The sequence below is a fragment of the Salmo trutta genome, chromosome 23 (assembly GCF_901001165.1).
Source record: "Salmo trutta chromosome 23, fSalTru1.1, whole genome shotgun sequence".
NCBI lineage: Eukaryota > Metazoa > Chordata > Actinopteri > Salmoniformes > Salmonidae > Salmo > Salmo trutta.
Genome location: NC_042979.1, coordinates 50562794 through 50570278, shown reverse-complemented (window position 1 = coordinate 50570278; position 7485 = coordinate 50562794). Strand labels below are relative to the sequence as shown.

Here is a 7485-nt window from a genome sequence, read left to right as displayed (position 1 = left end):
TGAGTCAATTGGAGGTGTACCTGTGGATGTATTTCAGTCCCTACCTTCAAACTCAGTGCCTCTTTGCTTGACATCATGGGAAAATCAAAAGAAATCAGCCAAGACCTCAGATTTTTTTTTTAGACCTCCACAAGTCTGGTTCATCCTTGGGAGCAATTTCCAAATGCCTGAAGGTACCACGTTCACCTATACAAACAATAGTATGCGAGTATAAACACCATGGGACCACGCAGCCGTCATACCGCTCAGGAAGGAGACGCGTTCTGTCTCCCAGAGATGAACGTACTTTGGTGCGAAAAGTGCAAATCAATCCCAGAACATCAAATGACCTTGTGAAGATGCTGGAGGAAACAGGTACAAAAGTATCTATATCCACAGTAAAACGAGTCCTATATCGACATAACCTGAAATGCTGCTCAGCAAAGAAGAAGCCAATGCTCCAAAACCGTCATAAAAAGCCAGACTATGGTTTGCAACTGCACAAGGGGACAAAGATTGTACTTTTTGGAGAAATGTCCTCTGGTCTGATGAAACACAAATAGAACTGTTTGGCCATAATGACCATCATTATGTTTGGAGGAAAAGGGGGGTGGCAGCATCATGTTGTGGGGGTGCTTTGCTGCAGGAGGGACTGGTGCACTTCAAAAAATAGATGGCATCATGAGGTAGGAAAATTATGTGGATATATTGAAGCAACATCTCAAGACATCAGTCAGGAAGTTAAAGCTTGGTCGCAAATGGGTCTTCCAAATGGACAATGACTCCAAGCATACTTCCAAAGTTGTGGCAAAATGGCTTAAGGACAACAAAGTCAAGGTATTAGACCTGTTGTCCCAGACCTGCTGGAACCCTGACCTGTTCACCGGACGTGCACCTGTCCCAGACCTGCTGTCCCAGACCTGCTGGAACCCTGACCTGTTCACCGGACATGCTACCTGTCCCAGACCTGCTGTCCCAGACCTGCTGGAACCCTGACCTGTTCACCGGACGTGCTACCTGTCCCAGACCTGCTGGAACCCTGACCTGTTCACCGGACGTGTTACCTGTCCCAGACCTGCTGTCTCAGACCTGCTGGAACCCTGACCTGTTCACCGGACATTCTACCTGTCCCAGACCTGTTGTCCCAGACCTGCTGGAACCCTGACCTGTTCACCGGACGTGCAACCTGTCCCAGACCTGCTGTCCCAGACCTGCTGGAACCCTGACCTGTTCACCGGACGTGCGACGTGTCCCAGACCTGCTGTCCCAGACCTGCTGGAACCCTGACCTGTTCACCGGATGTGCTACCTGTCCCAGACCTGCTGTCCAGACCTGCTGGAACCCTGACCTGTTCACTGGACGTGCTACCTGTCCCAGACCTGTTGTCCCAGAACTGCTGTCCCAGACCTGCTGGAACCCTGACCTGTTCACCGGACGTGCTACCTGTCCCAGACCTGCTGTCCCAGACCTGCTGGAACCCTGACCTGTTCACCGGACGTGCTACCTGTCCCAGACCTGCTGGAATCCTGACCTATTCACCGGACATTTTACCTGTCCCAGACCTGCTGGAACCCTGACCTGTTCACCGGATGTGCTACCTGTCCCAGACCTGCTGGAACCCTGACCTGTTCACCGGACGTGCTACCTGTCCCAGATCTGCTGTCCCAGACCTGCTGGAACCCTGACCTGTTCACCGGACGTGCTACCTGTCCCAGACCTGCTGTCCCAGACCTGCTGGAACCCTGACCTATTCACCGGACGTGCTACCTGTCCCAGACCTTCTGTTCCAGACCTGCTGGAACCCTGACCTGTTCACCAGACGTGCTACCTGTCCCAGACCTGCTGGAACCCTGACCTGTTCACCGGACATGCTACCTGTCCCAGACCTGCTGTTCCAGACCTGCTGGAACCCTGACCTGTTCACCGGACGTGCTACCTGTCCCAGACCTGTTGTCCCAGACCTGCTGGAACCCTGACCTATTCACCGGACGTGCTACCTGTCCCAGACCTGCTGGAACCCTGACCTTTTCACCGGACGTGCTACCTGTCCCAGAGCTGCTGTCCCAGACCTGCTGGAACCCTGACCTGTTCACCGGACGTGCTACCTGTCCCAGACCTGTTGTCCATGACACTCCAGAGCTGGTGAACAGAATGAGCAGCAGTCCCGGGGGGGATCCATGACACTCCAGAGCTGTTGAACAGAATGAGCAGCAGTACCGGGGCGATCCATGACACTCCAGAGCTGGTGAACAGAATGAGCAGCAGTACTGGGGGGGATCCATGACACTCCAGAGCTGGTGAACAGAATGAGCAGCAGTACCGGGGGGGATCCGTGACACAGCTGTACATTTCAATGAAAAATGGTGAATCTCCAAAATTGACTAACATAGAAGCCTATGTTTCAGACATAGGGAAGTGGATGGTGGCAAATGTTTAACTTTTTAACTCAGACAAAACAGAGATGCTAATTCTAGGTCCCAAGAAACAAAGAGATCTGCTGTTGATTCTGATAATTAATCTGGATGGTTGTACAGTCGTCTCAAATAAAACTGAAGGACCTCGGCGTTACTCTGGACCCTGATCTCTCTTTTTTCCATCTTCGTAACATTTCAAAAATCTGAAAGATTTTGTCCAAAAATGATTCAGAAAAACGAATCCATGCTTTTGTCACTTCTAGATTAGACTACTGTAATGCTCTACTCTCCGGCTACCTGGATAAAGCACTAAACAAACTTTAGTTAGTGCTAAACACGGCTGCTAGAATCCTGACTAGAACCCAAAAATGTGATCATATTACTCCAGTGCTAGACTCTCTACATTGGCTTCCTGTTAAGTCTAGGGCACATTTTTATGTTTTACTGCTAATTTACAAAGCATCACATTGGCTTGCTCCTACCTATCTCTCTACCTATCTCTCATATTTGGTCCTGGCGTACATACCAGTACTACTGCCAAGAGATGAGCTATAGGTGTACCTACCATAGGAGTCCCATCGAAGCCTACCATTGACTACGTATGTGCATACCCAGCGTGCGACAGAGCTGCAGGAGTTGTAACCCTTTTTTGTTGGTTATGTTGTCGCAGTTGTGTCTAGGGGGGCATATAGGGGAGGGAATGCTGTCACCTCCAGGTAGGTGTTTGTCCCCCTGTGTGCTGAGGGTGTCAGGTTCTTGTCCAGTTCTGGCATTTAGGTCACCACAGACTAGTACATGTCCCTGGGCCTGGAAATGGTTGGTTTCCCCCTCTAGGATGGAGATGCTGTCTTCATTAAAGTATGGGGATTCTAGTAGGGGGATATAGGTAGGATGGAGAAGCTGTCTTCATTAAAGTATGAGGATTCTAGTGGGGGGATATAGGTAGGATGGAGAGGCTGTCTTCATTAAAGTATGGGGATTCTAGTGGGGGGATATAGGTAGGATGGAGAAGCTGTCTTCATTAAAGTATGGGGATTCTAGTGGGGGGATATAGGTAGGATGGAGATGCTGTCTTCATTAAAGTATGGGGATTCTAGTGGGGGGATATAGGTAGGATGGAGATGCTGTCTTCATTATAGTATGGGGATTCTAGTGGGGGGATATAGGTAGGATGGAGAAGCTGTCTTCATTAAAGTATGGGGATTCTAGTGGGGGGATATAGGTAGGATGGAGATGCTGTCTTCATTATAGTATGGGGATTCTAGTGGGGGGATATAGGTAGGATGGAGAAGCTGTCTTCATTAAAGTATGGGGATTCTAGTGGGGGGATATAGGTAGGATGGAGAAGCTGTCTTCATTATAGTATGGGGATCCTAGTGGGGGGATATAGGTAGGATGGAGAAGCTGTCTTCATTAAAGTATGGGGATTCTAGTGGGGGGGATGTAGGTAGCTCTCTCTCTCGCCCTCTGTTCCTGCAGTACGGTGAGTGTTGGCTAGGGGGTGCTGTGTCGTCACAGAGAGACAGTGTGACGCTAATGTTTTCCTCTCTCTCTCTCTCTCTCTCTCTCTCTCTCTCTCTCTCTCTCTCTCTCTCTCTCTCTCTCTCTGCCGGGGCTTGTCACATGGGGAGTCTTTTAAATGCTTTAGTCTCCTCAGCCAGTACAGAGCCAGACACTGACAGAGAGACACAGAGAGCTCGGCTCGTCCTGCTCACACATCAACCTACCTTCTTAACCTACAACAACTTTCTGGATTGGAGAAACACATATTGTCATTAATACAGAGGAGAGAGGAACAGGATAGCGAGAGTGCACGAGAGGAGAGCGCAAAATATTTCAAGTGAGTACCTGCTTTCATTGTGCTTTGCTGTGTGGTTCTGCTGGATCTGTCGGTCTGTTGGAGGTTGAAGGAGAGTTGACAGAGAGATTAAACATATGGATGTCTGTCTTCATAATCAGATGATTTGAATAGTTCAGGATGGATGAAGGACAGTGGTTTGCTGCTTGGATCATATGGAACTACAGCTTCTGTGTTGTAGCTTTATCTGGGGCTTTCATTCAAACACATACTGATCCTCAGTGATCATCTATGGTCTAATTCATTCAAACACATACTGATCCTCAGTGATCATCTATGGTCTAATTCATTCAAACACATACTGATCCTGTGATCTATTGAATGTATTCAGGTGGAAACAGTTGTGTTGCATCTTGGACCTGCTATTAATGAAATGCACTTTACTCAGCTGCCCACTCGCTATCAAAAAAAGCAGTTCCCTCTCTCTCTCTCTCTGGCCACGCTGTTACAAAGTAGATGCTTTGCAAAGGGAGAGAGAGAGAGCGGAGGGAGCCGGGGCGAGAGCGCTAGGAGAGAGAGAGAGAGAAAGACAGGAATTAGGCAGAGAGTGGAGGGCATTGAAATAAGTGACACTGGATAGACAATTAGCTGAGGATTCCGATGTGTGGCCTTTCTCTCCCTGTGGCCCCATGGCAGAGGTCAGGGGACAGGCTGACCCTTGTCAATTCTCCAGCAGGGAACCCATTATCCTCCTCTGATTGATTCGTTTTAGTGAAAATCCCTTCTTTCTCTTCCTCTGTTTTTGTATATGTTATTGCATATCTGGTGTTGTATATCAGTTACTGTATATCTGGTGTTGTATATCAGTTACTGTATATCTGGTGCTGTATATCAGTTACTGTATATCTGGTGTTGTATATCAGTTACTGTATATCTGGTGTTGTATATCAGTTACTGTATATCTGGTGTTGTATATCAGTTACTGTATATCTGGTGTTGTATATCAGTTACTGTATATCTGGTGTTGTATATCAGTTACTGTATATCTGGTGTTGTATATCAGTTACTGTATATCTGGTGTTGTATATCAGTTACTGTATATCTGGTGTTGTATATCAGTTACTGTATATCTGGTGCTGTATATCAGTTACTGTATATCTGGTGTTGTATATCAGTTACTGTATATCTGGTGTTGTATATCAGTTACTGTAAATCTGGTGTTGTATATCAGTAACTGTATATCTGGTGTCACGTTCTCTTAATTTATTGATATTTCATGGCTGGAAGCTGGTCGTTAGGCAACATTTCTGGACTGGGAGCTGGTCGTTAGGTAACATTTCTGGACTGGGAGCTGGTCGTTTGCAACATTTCTGGACTGGGAGCTGGTCGTTAGGTAACATTTCTGGACTGGGAGCTGGTCGTTAGGTAACATTTCTGGACTGGGAGCTGGTCGTTAGGTAACATTTCTGGACTGGGAGCTGGTCGTTAGGTAACATTTCTGGACTGGGAGCTGGTCGTTTGCAACATTTCTGGACTGGGAGCTGGTCGTTAGGTAACATTTCTGGAATGGGAGCTGGTCGTTAGGTAACATTTCTGGACTGGGAGCTGGTCGTTAGGTAACATTTCTGGACTGGGAGCTGGTCGTTAGGTAACATTTCTGGACTGGGAGCTGGTCGTTAGGTAACATTTCTGGACTGGGAGCTGGTTGTTAGGTAACATTTCTGGACTGGGAGCTGGTCGTTAGGTAACATTTCTGGACTAGGAGCTGGTCGTTAGGCAACATTTCTGGACTGGGAGCTGGTCGTTAGGTAACATGTCTAATGGTGATCCTGACCCAGCCCCATGTAAACCAATTCACTAGCTTTAGCCCAGCCGCATGTTCCTTACTCTCTACCCCATACCCCTTACACCTCTAACTTCTGCCCACTACCCCTACCCCATGTCCCCTACCCCATACCCCTTACACCTCTAACTTCTGCCCACTACCCCTATCCCTTACACCTATTCCCTACCCCATGTCCCCTACCCCATACCCTACCCCTACCCCATAACCCTTACCCCTTACCCCTCTAACCTCTGCCCCCTACTACATACCCTCTACCCCATACCCCCTACCCCATACCCTCTATCACATGCCCCATACCCAGTCTGATTGATGCCCCTCTGAGAGGAGAGAGAGAGGACACTAACAGTCTGATTGATGCCCCTCTGAGAGGAGAGAGAGAGGACACTAACAGTCTGATTGATGCCCTCTGAGAAGAGAGAGAGAGAGGACACTAACGGTCTGATTGATGCCCCTCTGAGAGGAGAGAGGACACTAACAGTCTGATTGATGCCCCTCTGAGAGGAGAGAGAGAGGACACTAACAGTCTGATTGATGCCCTCTGAGAGGAGAGAGAGAGAGGACACTAACAGTCTGATTGATGCCCCTCTGAGAGGAGAGAGAGAGGACACTAACAGTCTGATTGATGCCCTCTGAGAGGAGAGAGAGAGAGGACACTAACAGTCTGATTGATGCCCTCTGAGAGGAGAGAGAGAGAGGACACTAACAGTCTGATTGAGCTGCTTTTGACCTGGGTTGCCCTACTCCCTACATAGTGCACTATTTTTCACCAGAGCCCTACCAAAGCCCTACAGCGCACTAAATAGGGACTAGGGTTTGATTCAACTCCGCTCCCCTGTTTCTTCACTACAGGTGTGATTGAAGCCCAGGGGTATAATTTCTTAACATTGTCTAGAAACTATTCTAAAATACTACTTACGAACTGAATGTAAATGTTGGTGTGCATAAAAAAGTGAGATGTAGCCAGGCTGCATCACATCCGGCCGTGATTGGGAGTCCCGTAGGGCGGCGCACAATTGGCACATCGTTGTCCAGGTTTGGCCGGGGTAGGCCGTCATTGTAAATAAGCATTTGTTCAAAACTGACTTGCCTCGTTAAATAAAGGTTCAGTTAAAAAACCCTGTGAGAGTGATACACACACCGGTCGTAGATAGCCACTGATATATAACAGCTGTTCTCAGCTTCAGGTCAAAATCATCCCTTTAAACCCTGTGAGAGTGATACACACACCGGTCGTAGATAACCACTGATATATAGCAACTGTTCTCAGCTTCAGGTCAAAATCATCCCTTTAAAGCCTGTGGGGAAAATACAACATACCATGAAATACAACTGGAAAACCAAATAAAGCTTTTTTTCAAAGACTGAAACAGAGATGCTACCATCAGATATTAAACAGAGATGCTGGTGTCAGATATTGAATCGAGGTGCTACCATCAGATATTGAATAG

General features: G+C 47.7%; 1 protein-coding gene across 1 annotated transcript in view; it reads left to right on the top strand.

The window, feature by feature from the left end:
* The first annotated feature begins 4076 nt into the window (after nt 1–4076).
* Nucleotides 4077–7485, top strand: part of LOC115160200 (ciliary neurotrophic factor receptor subunit alpha-like) — a 277461-nt gene continuing 274052 nt past the window's right edge. The window contains exon 1 of the mRNA XM_029710596.1: nt 4077–4233. The gene's annotated coding sequence lies outside the window, so the exon portion shown is untranslated. The remainder of the gene's footprint in view (nt 4234–7485) is intronic.